General features: G+C 37.6%; 1 protein-coding gene across 5 annotated transcripts in view; it reads right to left on the reverse strand.

Annotated features, from left to right (window-relative positions):
• LOC131157640 (calcium-transporting ATPase 9, plasma membrane-type) overlaps positions 1-15,295 on the reverse strand; it is a 98,481-nt gene that overhangs the window by 23,639 nt on the left and 59,547 nt on the right. The gene's annotated exons all lie outside the window — the stretch shown is intronic.

The raw sequence follows: 15,295 nt of genomic DNA on the forward strand, positions 1-15,295 counted from the left end.
ACAATATGCTGCATATATACAGGCTTGGTAAGGCTTTATTCCCAAACGTATGGGTTATGTGTTTTGATAGTGGCAAGACACATCCGCATATTGTCTTGCACCGCTCTGCAGCTTAGGGTTTGTGGGACAGGAGGTAAAAATTGGGTATCACTGAGTTCATTGGAGAATTTCCTGCTCATTTCTTTTAGAGGTTTCAGGATGGGCAAAAATGCTAGCATAGTGCGGTATTGTGCTCTTTATATTGTGCTTCCAGAAATATGGCTGGAAGGAATGCCTGCATTTTTAAATGCAATCTCTTCCTACACAACTGCTTTGGGATAGAATTGGATTTCCCATGTTATTATCGGCTTTCTCCTCTGACTTCTTCAAAAGGCTGTTCCTTTCAGATTTTAAGCTAGACTGGTTGGCCCAACTGACTTGACTTCGAATTTTTCGGTTTCATTTTTTATTTTTTATAGTTTTTATCCTTTAAAATACCTATTCTGTTTTTGTTTTTTTCCTATTCTCCTATATAAATTCCCTTTTTCCATTAGAGAGAGATTACACAGAAATGCACAGCCAGGTTGCTTTCTTAGAACTAATCATAGTGGATTAGTGCAATAATTATGCAACAAATAGAACAGCTGCACAGTACACACCATCCTGTCCATGAAATTTGACCAACAAAGAAGGTTATCAAAAGATTAATTCCAAGGGCAGTCAAAATATGCAAAATATGATGCCCATAATTATGTTTCATGAACCCCAGTAAAAGTCATGTGTTGCCTAGGGTTGCAACTGCAAACTGGCCAACACAAGCAGAGTACTGTGTGTCAAAGTTTGCCTTCATCAAATTCTTAACCATGCTTCAAACCTACACCGAGCTTAAAACAAGCTTGAATAAACTTGTTCAAGCTTGCTTATTCAGAATTAACGAAGTAAACCCAAGCTTGAGCTCGTTATTGAACTATTTATTTCATTTTACAAACAAGCATATATAAACAATTTTTAAAAAATAAAAAAAATAAATTATCAAATACCAAAAAAAAAAGTGAAAGATTTGAATTATCATATATATATATATATATATATATATATATTACGAGAAAAAAGGTATCGAACAAGATTATTTTAAGGATATTAGAATTTTTGCATTATTTCTAATTTTTTAAAACTTAATTTAATATGCTATATGCTATCACAATAGGTCCAGTCAACTGTATTGAAATAAATTTGCATCCCTAACTAAACCAAACAGATATCTCTATAAACAAGTCTAAACAAACATTCAAGCAAGCTAGAAATCATCTTATGCATGAGCTCATTCACGAGCTCAACCAAACCAAGCTTTCCTGTTTATTATATTTTGGTGGTATGGATGTGCTGCCATCCTTAGTTGAGTTTAACATAACATTAAGAGTTGTTCTGGTAATTTCACAGATTTGGGTCATGCAATGTAGAGGTTGATAGTTGCCTGCTCATCAGTGATATCAATAACTTTATTCTTCGTTTTGTATACTTTCAATCTCATTTGTTGATTAGAAAGATTTGGGTGTCGTTGAGTCCAAGTTAATAGGTGCTTGCTTATGAGTGTTACTAATAACATTATTCTTGATTTTGTTTACTTTCAGTCTCAGATGTTTATTAGTTTTTTTTTTTTTTTCTTTTACCCTTTTGAAGTTCAAATGCACTTTGTTGAGCAAGATTTCTATAGTTGAGTTGGAATATAATTTGGAATATAATTCAAAGTTCAAACACCAGCACTTACCATTATCTATACAAGACTACAAGTAATGTTGCAAACGTTATTACTCCCAGTAGATTAATAAAAATTGTATACAAACTTTTGCATTCTATATCATCACTTTTTAAAAAAAAAAAATTATTCCAATACTATTTTGCATGCTCTAAAGTGGAGCTTAGGCGCAACGGTAAGGTATCGGTATGTGACCTAGAGGTCACGGGCTCGAGGCGTGGAAACAATCTCTTGCAAAAATGCAAGGTAAGGCTGCGTACTATAGACCCATTGTGGTCCGCCCCTTCCCCGGACCCCGTATACGCAGGAGCTTTGTGCACCAGGCTACCCTTTTACTATTTTGCATGATCTCTAAGTTCTCGGCCCTTCAATAAATTTATTCCATTTCCCAATACTCTAATATTAGTACATAATCCCTGATCCTACTTTACCTAATCACTCTAGATTTAGAACCTCACCTTTTCTAGGTTCTCCTTAAAATTTCCCCTATGTTATGGCACATAAATCCACTTAAAACTAGCACGAGTAATTCCCATAATTTCCCCAATAACTACCAAAAACCCTTTCCTTTGATAAACTCTACCATAATGCTTGGATCAAGGATTTTGTTATAAAAAAGAAAAGAAACTAAATTAAGGAAATTAGTTTTCCATAACATTTTCTTTCTATCTCAAATATTATTATGAACTAATTTGTTCAAATGCAATTAAAAAAGTTACGAAAACCTAAATGTAAATAACATACAAGATAAATATTTCATTCAATGATTTACTATGTATTTTATTTTTCTTTCATATTCCCTCGGATAATCCACCAAGAAAAGTGGATTCATTTATACTCTTCTTTACCTTCCCTTGTATTTTCCAGGTTCCAAATAAAGCACGTGAATCGCGTTCTTATTGTTCCTGGTAGTGGACCTAAATGTGCTAGAGGGAGGAAGCTAATGGGGAAGAAGGTATTACTGTTTGTCCTTTAGGGAAAGAGAGACAATTGAGATCCCCAAGCCCTCTTGGAGGAGATGAGTATTAAATTGGTAAGCCCTTTAGGATAGATGGTTAGAGTGCCTATGTCACCAAATGGAGAAAATAAAATTTGGAAAGAGTCGAAAAATCTTCAATTAAATTTTTTTTTTTTTCGGGTGTCCAGGAAGGTGCTAAGATTGTTACAATATGTGGTTAATGAGTTGAAAGTTACAGGATTAGGAAATTTTAAGAAGAGGATTTAGTTTGGGAAATGGTGTCTAGATTCTCTCTCCTCATATTTTGTTCTTCCAAGAAACTAAGCTAGAATGTGTTGATGGAAGAATTGTTCGGGAGATTTGGCCATGCAGAGGAAAAGACTGAGCTACTCTTTCATCACAAGGAGCATCCAGGGGAATTTCAATGGTGTGGGACACACTCGAGGGGTAACAAGTCACACTATTGTAGATTGTATTGGAGGTTTCTTTTCTTTATCACTACTGCTTGAGGTTGGGGAGAGGACAGTGGTGTTTTTCTTCTGTTTATGGTCCTTCTAAACCATCAGTTCCAGTTTTGGGAGGAGTTGGGTGCAGTGTATAGATTGTGTTATCTTTGGTGGGTGTGGGGGAGACTTCAATATAGTTAGTTAGGTTTCTGGCAGGCAGAAAAGAAGGGATGGAAGATTTTCTTTGAGCATGCATTGTTTTAGCAAAATCTTTAGGAGTGTTGGATACAAGATATTCCTCTGCAGAATGCTACATTTACTTGGTCAGTTGCAGGGGGAAAGGGGGGGAGGGGGGGGGGGGTAGTAGCTAGTCAATAAGATAGATTCCTATTTAGCAAGCAGTGGGAGTACGAGCGACCTGATCTCATTCCAGAAATTCTAGCCAGAGCAGTTTCAGATCATTTCTCTATTTGGTTGGGAGTCTGGAAATCTTAATTTGGACCCTACTCCTTTTGGGTTTGAGAACATGTGGATGAAGCTCCATGACTTTCGCCCTATAGTTAAGGAAACTTGGAGTGGTTGTGCTGTAGTTGGTTGGGAGGGTTTTAGGTTTATTAAAAAGCTTAACCGGATTGAAGAGGAGTTAAAGAAGTGGTATTTAGAGCTGTTTGGGGATATAAGAGTTAAAAAGATAAGTATTTTTGAGTGAGTTGAGCATTTCAGACAAAAATGAGGCATAAGGGGGGCCTTAACTAGAGGTGTGAGTGAGTTCATCCACAATATGAGTTAAGAGTGCAGTACTGAAGGAGGTTGGGAATTGGAGGAAAAAAAATTAAGTTTAAGCGGGCAAGGGAGGGGGGATTGTAATTCAAAAGTCTTTTCATCTGGTGGCTAATGGGCAAATGAGATGTAATTATTTAAGAGAAATGGAGTTGACAAATGAGGAGGTAGTGAATGACATTCGGAAGATAGAAGAAGAGGCTACTGATTTTTTTTACAAATTCATATATGGAGAAGATTTAGATAGGCCAATGATTTGAGGGGTTGGATTGGAATCCTATTTCTAGGTCATATATATCTTGGTTAGAGAGGCCCGTTCAAAAGATAGCAGAAGAGGTTACTGATTTTTTTACAAATTCATATACAGAGGAGATTTAGATAGGCCAATGATTGAGAGGTTGGATTGGAATCCTATTTCTAGGTCATATATATCTTGGTTGGAGAGGCCCGTTCGGACGATAACAGAAAGTTACTGATTTTTTCACAAATTCATATATGGAGGAGATTTAGATAGGCCAATGATTGAGGGATTGGATTGGAATCCTATTTCTATGTCATATACATCTTGGTTGGAGAAGCCTTTCGAAGTGGAGATTTTGAGAAATGTTCAGCTTGTAAAAGCAAGGCCATCAATGAAAATACCAAAATACTCCCAACCCATAATGAGTAAACTTCTCCATACCGAGCAAGTCCACACTTCTCCCCACAACATGGCGGTGAACATTAACAATTAAACAACACATTTCCTTTAGTGCGGTGGTGTTTTGTTTGAAGAGGCACAAGGCTCCAAGGTAGATGGATTTAGCATTGCAATTTTTTCCAGGAGTATTTGGTTGTGGTGAGAGAGGATTTGACGAGGGTGTTTCATGAGTTTCATGGAGATTGAAAAGTGGGGATGAGTGATAATTCTACCTTTATCACCTTACTGCTTAAGAAAATTAGTTCAACTAAGGTTTCAGAGTTTCGGCCTATTAGTTTAGCATTTTGCATGTATAACGACATTGCTCGGGTTCCTGATAATAGGTTTACCTCAGTTCTTAGTGATACTATTTATCTTGCTTATATAAAATTTGTTGGCGTGAGGCAGATCATGGATGCTATTTCAATTGCAAATGAGGAAGTGAAGATGTTCATCATAGAAAGAAAGGAAGTGTGTTACTTTGAGAAGGCCTATGATAGGGCTAGTATGAAGTTTTTGGACAAGTTGCTTAGGAGGATGGGAGTAGTGAGGGTTATTACGTATGTGGGTCCAAGTAGCGGTGAGGCTGGTCCAGAAGTTCACCATGGGAGTTCTGAGGACAAGGGCTTAGGACAAGTTGCCTTGGAGCTCTCTTTGCCTCTCACACAAAAGCTCACCCTAGCTGCAGTAGGAGATAAGAAGAGGCGTGCAAATGTTCAGTCCAGATGGGAAGAAAGACCTTCAATCTAAGGTTGGATAAAATGGGTGAAGGCGTCTTTTTTTTGGTTCTTGAACACAATCCAACTAGCAATAGAAGGGTGATGTTGTCTTCAGTTGCTGCGGTGGTTTTCAAATTGGGGACTGTAGAGTTTTGAAGATTGGGGAGGCCATTTGAAGTATTCGTATTGGAAATGTGAGGTACTGAATGGTGATTCAAATTTCAAACAACAAAGCTGGGGAATTTTTTGAAGTTGGGGCATGGTTAGAAAGGAAAGGTGAATATGGTGATTGTTCCGGTTGGGTCTAAGGAGATGGGTGGGGACCTTTTGCAAGAGAATTTTGTGCATTGGCTAGGATTTGCTTCCTGGTGCTGATGACGCAGGCAAACAAAGTCAGCAAGGTAATAATAATTCATGGAGCCAGTTTCTGTAGGCAGAGAAGAATCAGTTTCATGCACATTGTGGTGGTGGGATGCAAGTGAGGAAACTTGGGATCCATCGACAGAAGCCAATAATCTTCTCGGAGCCTACTATTCCCACAGCCAAGGTGGCTTATGGTTTCAGTCGGGGCTGTGATGGTGACAGAGCTACAGTTTCACTCGGAGATGAGAGTGCAATGAAGGTTGGGTGCAGTGGACCTGGTTGATCAATGATTGTTCTGGACCTGGGCCAATTATGGAAAGGAAAGAAGGTTCATTTATATCTCAGATGGGCCAGTTAAACGAACAGGCCCAAACCCAGAACGATGCTGGCTCAGACCCTGCCACAACCTCAAGAAAGGAAGGGAGGCCCATTTATTTACCAGTTGGACCACTTCCATGAAAAGGCCTAAAGTCATAATGATGCTGTTAGAATCCAGGAGGCTTTTTGCAATACCCCATGGTTCTGACCAGTCTTTAAGTAAGGACCAGGGGGCTTTACATAAGGGGGTTCAAGCACTGTTGACACACAAGGTTTCAAATTGCAATGTTTCTGGTTAGAGAAACTGGTGCAAGAAGCAGTGCAGTTGACACAATGTTTCTAATGGTGGAAAGGCATCCTTTACAGGCAAAAGAGGAGGAAGGTCTCAGGCTGTGCAGGGGGAAAAGAGGGTATTACTGCCGATGGGACTACTGGGAGTTTTTCCCCGTTTTATTATTAAAAATAAATAAAATATTAAATAATATTCTTATTGGGAAAAAATTTCCCAAACTAATGCTCACGTAATCTCGCAGCTTGATGCTGCGAGATTTAAACTGATGGGCCACTGGGAAGGTGACGCGTGGCACGGATGAGAACAAATCTCGTAGCTTGGTGCTGCGAGATTTAAAGTGACCAACGAGTGGGAAGGTGAGCGTGGTAGGGGCTCAGCAAATCTCGCAACACCAAGCTGCGAGATTTAAAATTCCAACAGTTGGGAAGGCGACGCGTGGCAGAAATCTCGCAGCACCAAGCTGCGAGATTTGTCTATGAAATGGCGCAGCGTTGTGACACGTGGAGAATCTCGTAGGTCTATCCTGCAAGATTTGCTTCGTCTGCCCATTTCCCTCCCGAGCGCTCAAAACCGTTTGCAAAAAAGGGAGATTGCAGAGAGTCCAGAGAGGACGGGAGATTGCAGGTGACCGTTTGGCTGAGCTTGCAGGTGACCGTTCGGGGAGCAGGTGACCGTTCGAAGGCGAGGCTATTTAAGGGAGAAAATGGGGTAGGTATTTTTTATTTAGAAAAAACGTGAATCATTGAGCTTCATTGTTTTACTCACTGATTTGAATTTGTTGCATTGAGTTGGATTTGTTTCATAAGTTGGGTTTGGATTTTTTCGGATCATAGCTGCATCTGGACGAAGGTTAGTTTTTATTTAATTGCTTTTTTATATTTTTTATTTCATGTTCTACCTGTTAAATTAAGTTTCTAATTTGTTTTAATTTTGCAATATTAACTAAATAAGTTGCTGGGAGAGGCAGACTCAATTAATAAAATTACTGCAAGTGAATTTTAATGGCTTCATTATTGGTTGCAAAAGAAATTTTAAAAATTTCAACTTATTTTTTTAGTTGTATTAAAAAGGTGAAAAACTAAAGAGTTTTGTTTAGTTAAAATATTATTTCATTTTTTATTTTTTATTTTAAAATAATTTTAAAAAAACTTTTTAAAAATTTGTATAAGATAATATTTGGGATCATAAATCTAGACATGTGTGGACTGGAAAGAAATTTAATACAATTTTTATTATTTTATCAAAATTAATACAGACAAGTAACATTTGAATTAAAATTGTTTTCCATGTAAATTAGAAAAATGAAAAAAGTTATATTTTTCTGATTATTTCAAAAATTGAAAATAGAAAATAAAATTGTTTCTGCAGTCATATAGTTTTAAATCATTTTATTGTTTTAAGTTTTCTGCATACAAATGTTTTAAACTGAAAAATTAGTCGTCTTTTTTTTTGTAATTTTTTAACAAATACCTAAAATAAAAATAAAAATTATTTTTCACAACTAAGCAATTATTCAAAGTTTATTATGATTATCTAATTTTGATTGCTTTGATTGCTCCTTGATGGAATCGATCCAGAATTTAATCCACACCATTTAATTGAAGGCTCACTTTGTTTTTTTAGTTGTATCTAGGGGACATGTGAAATTACATAAACCTCACAAACTTAGATAGAACAATCGAGAACAACCTCCTTCCTAGTGACACAAAAAATTGTTGAAGCTTAATAAGGATACTGAATGAAGAGGTGGGTCTTTATTTATTTATTTATTTTTTATATTTAATAAAATTGATCTTTTTATATAGACATGGAGAGGGAACAAAATAAGGTTATGAAGTAAGACTCATTATGCTTCTAAACGCCATCTGTCATCCTTGTATTATCTAGATTATGTGTTAAACCTTCCCAAAAGTTATCATTAGCTTCATGATCACAATTCTCTATTTCCTCATTAGCTTCCTTGATTCAAATTTTTAAACTTTAAATTTAAATTTAAAAGAATTTAAATAAGTCATCATAAAAATATTCAATAGAGTATATTGTAAATAACTTGATTTATTCGCAAATATGATCAAATAAAATTTTCATCAAATAGTAGTATATATTTTATATACTAAGGTGATATTTAATTTGCACAATCATTCTAAATTTAACATGCACAATCAAATATGGTCCATCTCATTTAAAAAATTAAAGTCCAACTAATATATTCATTTAATTTACTTTGAAAAATAAATAAATGAGCCGCAGCATTTATTAGAAAATTTTGAGATTTTATAGTAGTAGGGTGAGAAAACAATTTAAGAAATAACCAAACCAAATTGCTTGGATATTCTATCTTATGACACACAATATTAAGTTACGTATGAAGATTGTTGGTACTTAGGTGATAAAGTGAAGGGGTGAAAATTAGTTATTTGGTTTACAATAACCAAAATAATTGTATGTTATGTGTCCAATAACGAAAATAATTGTATGTTATGTGTCCAAATAATTGTAAATCGAGTGACATATTGATCTAAATGCCTCCTGCATGGCTGATGCAGTGATGTGAATTGCATGCTGGTAGATATTATAGGTTCTCGCATACTCAAACTAGGTTATTACATTACTTACAAACGTTTCAAGGTCTTTGTAAAAAATGGGTAAATATTCAAATTACAGACGGCATGCTGCCGAAATTTCGGTAGGACTTTTCCCAGAAAAGTCATAAATGCATGCAAAAATAATTTTGAAGTGACGAGTGAAACATTTAGGGAAGATTGCATGCGCGTGAACATAGTGAAAATAATTCTTGATTACTATTGACTTAGCATATCACTTATACATACAATTGTTGTTTGGCGTAGGTCTTTTATCTTTCCCGATCAACGATCTAAATGGCAGGAAGTTCAAGCAGGTCTCCGGTGACGGTATTGTTGTACATAGGGGGTCACATTATAACCGGACAAACCGGTGTTAGTTATAGTATTCCGCCAGTTCGACCTATTTGAATTGGCCACATGTGCAAATTAACTAAATTGTATACAAAGATATACAAGTATTTGCATATTGATCCAAATCAATATGCATTACGGGTAACCGCAAGATACCCGATTCAAGGGCATCATGATATAGTCCTCTATGAGGCTGTTCCTGTAACTGATGATTACGGTCTGCGCATTGTGTTGGATGCATACTGCGTAGGGACGACATATTTGACTGTGCAATTATATGTCGAACACATTCCTTACATGGGTGTCACCGCGGATGGGCAGCCCGAAACGTCTATTGAGCATGTGATTGAAGCGGAGGAAAAAGATGCAGAGCCATACACGAGTACAGAGGTTGGTGGGATGCCTGTTGTGGATATGAACGAATGTCCGGGATTGTCGTTCGAGCCACACACGTACGCAGGACCTATTATTGACACAGATGATCATGGTGTTTGCGAAAAAGTTCCAAAAGAACAACCAGGATCGTTGTTCGCCATTGCGAACAACGCGTTAGATGAGGGGATGAACATCACGAATGATGTTCATTTACTAGATGACACATACAAGCAGGAAATTGGTGAAGGGACAAACGAGTTCCCCGATGATGTCGACCCACCCCCCCGTGAAACGAATGATGCCACGTATAACGCCGAGTTCATGGACGAACCTCCTATGTATGGTGTAATTGACGTAGACGCTACAAATTTGTCACGTGGTGAGGAGCTTCCTATACGGGTAACTCGTTGGAATGAATCGTCAGAACTGAGTAAAGGGATGCTATTCGGATCGAAAGATCAGTTGATAGCTGCTATGCGAATATACCATGCTAGAACGCACCATGACTTTCACGTCGTGCAATCGACCCCACTATTATGGGTTGCTAGGTGTAAGAACTCTGATTGTAGTTGGAGAGTGCGTGCGATGTATCATCAGTATTTTGGGCATTCGCAGCATCTATTCAGGATTTTCCCCACTGTCCTCCTGTTATATGTGTAGATGGGACACACTTGTACGATAAGTACAAGGAAAAAGTCCTTATTGCGACGTGCCCGGATGCAAATAGGCAAATATTTCCCCTTGCATTCGCTATTGTGCAAGAGGAAAGTTTGTACACATGGATTTGGTTTCTGTGTTGTCTTCGTTCCATTACCGACAGGGAGGACATTTGCCTTATATCAGATAGGCATCCACGGATCCTCGCTGCAGTGCATTGCAATCCCGATTGGCAACCACCACGTGCCCACCACCGATTCTACCTTCGACACATGGTCAGCATCTTTAGCACGAAAGTGCACAGTGTCAATCTTAAGCGAATGGCTGAGCGAGCGGGAAGGGAGCATCAGGTAAGAAAGTTTAACATATGGATGGAGAGGATATTCGATGAGGGTGGGGAACCCGCGAAGATGTTTTTTGATCAGATCCCTCCTCATATGTGGACTCAGTGCCACGACGGTGGCAGAAGGTATGGGAACATGACGACTAACCTTGTCGAATGTTTCAACGCCGTCCTAAAGGGCGCTCGTAGCCTCCCAATCACTGCCCTTATGCAACTGACATTTTATCGCGTTGCACATTACTTCAGCAACCGACGGGAGGCTGCTCGTAACACAATATCAGAAGGAAATGCATTTACTCCTCATATATTGCTAGCGATGGAAAGAAGGAAGTTGAAGGCGACCGGACATCGCGTGACGACGTTCAACCGATCTAGGGGTACTTTTAGCATCACGACTACGCAGTTGAGACCTCATAAAGGAAACAATGTGCAAACCCTGCGCATTCAGGATACGCACGAATGCTCGTGTGGGAAGTGGCAAGCGTTACACTTTTCATGCTCCCACCTTCTCGCTGCATGTGCGGAGACACGACTGAATACTATGCAGTACGTTGAGTCATGTTGGAGCACTGCCGAACACTATGCAACATATGCGGCGGCTTTTCATCCGATTATGCACGAGGCGTACTGGCCAACATCCTCGTTGCTGACTATACAGGCAAATCCAGCGCATGCTCGATATAAAGGTCGTCCTAGGAGCTCCCGTATACACAATGAGATGGACGCAAGGGAAGGTAGGAAGTGGAGCACGTGCAGTATATGTCATCAAGAAGGACATAATCGCATAAGGTGTCTAAGAAGGACGCAACCCAGGGATGCAGCTAGACCGTCGCGTTGATTTGGTAGGCAATTTGGGACACATTCAGACCCTTCTTCTTTTGTATATACTTATTCTAATGCGATGATGCATTTTACAGGATTGATCCAGGGCCGTCTGATCCGAGCATATTGACGATGGGCGATGATCATAGGGCCAGCCGAGCATGGGCTGATGGGCACGCCGACCCCTTGTTCTACCGAGGGGGCACGCAGTTTGCAGAGCATTGGTTGGAGGCAGACCCCCACATCGTCCGCCTGATATGCGATACGGGATTTTATGGCATTTATCGGATTGCTCCGCATGGATGATGATTAAGCAGTACCTCTTGACGGAGAAGACCCACATCCAGGACGACAGGACAAGACACCTGATGCTGCTAACCAGCAGGGAGAGGACAGACGCAAACTGCAACCACCACGACCCCAGAGACGACCTCGCTGCGGCACGGAGTAGTTTAGCATTATTTTCATTGCATTTGATTTGTATGTATATCATTGATTGTTTTGATTTCATTTGTATACTATTGATTTTTTTTTTTCTTTTGTATATATCATTGATTATTTTCATTTCACTTGTATAATATTTGATTATTTTAATTTCATTTGTATAGTCATGTGTCTTGTGCACACTTCATACTCTTGAAGTTTATTTATATCATTTTTCAAATTAAATTGAGATGAATAAAATAACTTTGTTCCAAAGAATTAAATACTGCCAAATATAAAAAATGACACATAACAGTTATATATATGTTGCAACATGCAAAGTGCGGAAGCCTTCACCCAAAATGACAATGGATAACAAATTTTTGTTATTTTAAGTTTGAATGGTATCGCAACATCTACAAGTGTCTGAGATTGCTAGAGGTCATAATAATCACTTTAATTTCATAGAATCAGTACCACCCTATTATTTTGCTAAGTGTATTTAAATCACTTAATTACTACTTGTTGATTGGTTTGTACACTAATTATAAATTCAATTTTAATTTATCTTGACAATATAAAACAAATAATAATGTGATCTTTTTATGAGTTTATGACAAATAATATATAAAAAATTATTTTCAAAATAATAGGGTGTGAGTTATGAAATTACTAACGATTATTTTTTTTGAAAATTTTTATAATGAACTCAACATTTCTAAATTTGATTAACTAATTTATTCTGGCATGAATTTTAACCTAGAAATTTTAATTTGAATACTGAACAAAAAATTGAATATTGAAGATATGATTGCCTAGTTAAATTCATTCCTGAAATTGAATAATCTTTTAGTGCAAAATTCATATCACTAAAATTTGTATGGTATTTGGTTAATGGATTTTACTCTTGGCGATATATTTATTATCGTGGGCAGTCAAAGCAAGATTACTTGTGTATTCAAAAAAAAATTAGAAAGATGCAATGAGAGTGAGATTATAGGTTGAATTTTTGAGCTACTAGAAGTTTTATGGGTTTATGAACAAAAGATTGGGAATGACAATAGTTTCTGAGCTTGTACATCAGCGAGAGGGAAAGAGTAAAATGCGAAGAAACTGCAACATGTCTGTTCTATCATGTACACAAAAATTATATTTGTTGTATTAAAAAAAAATTTTCAAAAAAAATAATCGTAAGTTCATTATAATGTGTTTAATTGTTAATTTTAAATATTACATCCAATAAACATTTTACAGCACTGTAATTACTAGGCATTTTTATAATTTATTGAGAAATTTTATTTTTCCAATTATATTTTTAAAAAATTTTGATATAATACAAATTATTTTGTCATACTTATATAATTAGTTGACCCAAAGCATCAAAGCAGTCAATTTGAAATTTTTGTTCGGTCCCTAATCCACTTATTTGACTTTAATAATTATATTAATCATATTTTTTTTTTACTAAATTAATGTCATTTTAAAATATTTAAATTTAAATTTGTAAATAAACAGAGCCTAAATCTCGCAGGATAGACCTACGAGATTCTCCACGTGGGGTGCATTTCAGAGACAAATCTTGCAGCTTGGTGCTGCGAGATTTCGCCACGCGTCACCTTCCTGCTGGCTGGTCGTTTTAAATCTCGTAGCACTAAGCTGAGAGATTTGCTCACCTCCGTGCCACGCGTCACCTTCCCAATAGCCCATCAGTTTAAATCTCGCAGCATCAAGCTATGAGATTACGTGAGCATTAGTTTGGGAAATTTTTTCCCAATCAAAGTATTATTTAATATTTTATTTCTTTTTAATAATAAAAGGGGAAAAAACTCGGACTACTGGGTCATCTAGATGTGATAAATCTTCTCCTGATGGAATGTCATGAGATCTCTCTGTAGAGGATGCGAATTGGTGAATAACCCAGGTGAAACAGGAGTTGCAGCCTGTTGCAGTCAGGATAAGGAGAAAATTGGCCATGGTTCGCTGGATCAATTTAGTTTGATTCGACGGGACCATTTTGGCTCATCTTGATGGGGCCAAGTCCTTTATACTTCCTGGGAATATCTCAAACCTTCCTTATTCAAATGGAAGTAGAATCCAGTGAAGCAGCATGGGTTCCAAGCTCTTAGTGGCAAGAGGGGCTCCCATGACAATGACATGGTCAAACAACAACAGTGGAGCCCCAGTAAAGATCTGTTAATGGCGATTGAGGCACGGATGATGATGAACAAAGATCGAAACTGTTTCCGTTGGCAAGAAAGGGGATCGTTGACTGGCATGGTTTACTTCCAGCAGGGGAGAAGCTTCAGTGAAGTTTCCAAACAAAGACACAGAAACTCATGTGCTTGATTTGATGCTGGCAGCAATAATTGACCTTTGTCAGTGAATGAAAAAGATAATTCAGCAAGGTTGTATGTGTTCCAGCAAGGGTTTGATTCAGCAAAAGGATCTCGAGCGAATCAGGTACTGGACTGCACAATTCAGACCTTCAAGAAATCAGATCAGATTTGTACTGTAGAAAAAAAACCAAAAATTTTGGGCGATTCCTGCTGTTGTCAAAGATGGACCGAATGGAGATGGCGGAGGCAGAGATGGAGGCAGAAGCGCAAGGTGATTTAAGTTAAAATCATGAATCCTACGAGTTTAAATGAAAACTTGCAGAAAACCTTGCCAAACATTGACAGCCATGGGGATTTGTGTTTAAATGGTGAACCCCATCAAAAACACTAACAACCATGTCAGATCAGAGCTTGATCTAATACCACTTGATGCAGGACCCCACAATAACTTAATTCTCAATTCCAATCTAAATAAAAACTAATCTATAGGAGCCTTTCACAGCCTTACAATGTTTGGAAGATAAGGAAACTAAACAAGAAACCTAATCAAGCCAAAATACTATCTTCCTAAACCTAATGTATAGGCTTAAAATGCTTGGAATAAGGGCACTAATTAAGAAACCTAATTAAGCCAAAGTAGCTTCCTAAATGATAATGCCCTAGAATCTTGATTCCTAATAATAATATCGTATCTTGAAAATATGACCCAAAAGAAATACCCAAATAAAAGAAACAAAAACACAACAAAAATTAGGAAGGTGGTTATATCTTCGGTAGTTGTGATGGTAGACATTGGTGTTTGAATTCCTCAAGGGATTATTCATGTTAATCTTCTTTTGTTCTCATCTCGTTAACTCTTATGTGTATTTTGCTCTATATTGGTGCATATGGGAGGCTAAAGTCCCTCCTAAGATAAGGGCATTTATTTGGCTGGTAGGCCATAATAGAGTAAAAACCGACAATATGCTGTAAAATAGGAGGCCTTCTAAAGCTTTGTCTCTAGATATATGTCGGATGTTCCTCGTTTGTTTCTACACAGTTCATTTTCTTGGGACTAGCGGAATGCATTATATGGAGTTCATGGTAAAGTGTGGGTAAGTCCGAAATCGATGG

This window comes from Malania oleifera, chromosome 6 (genome assembly GCF_029873635.1).
Source record: "Malania oleifera isolate guangnan ecotype guangnan chromosome 6, ASM2987363v1, whole genome shotgun sequence".
NCBI lineage: Eukaryota > Viridiplantae > Streptophyta > Magnoliopsida > Santalales > Ximeniaceae > Malania > Malania oleifera.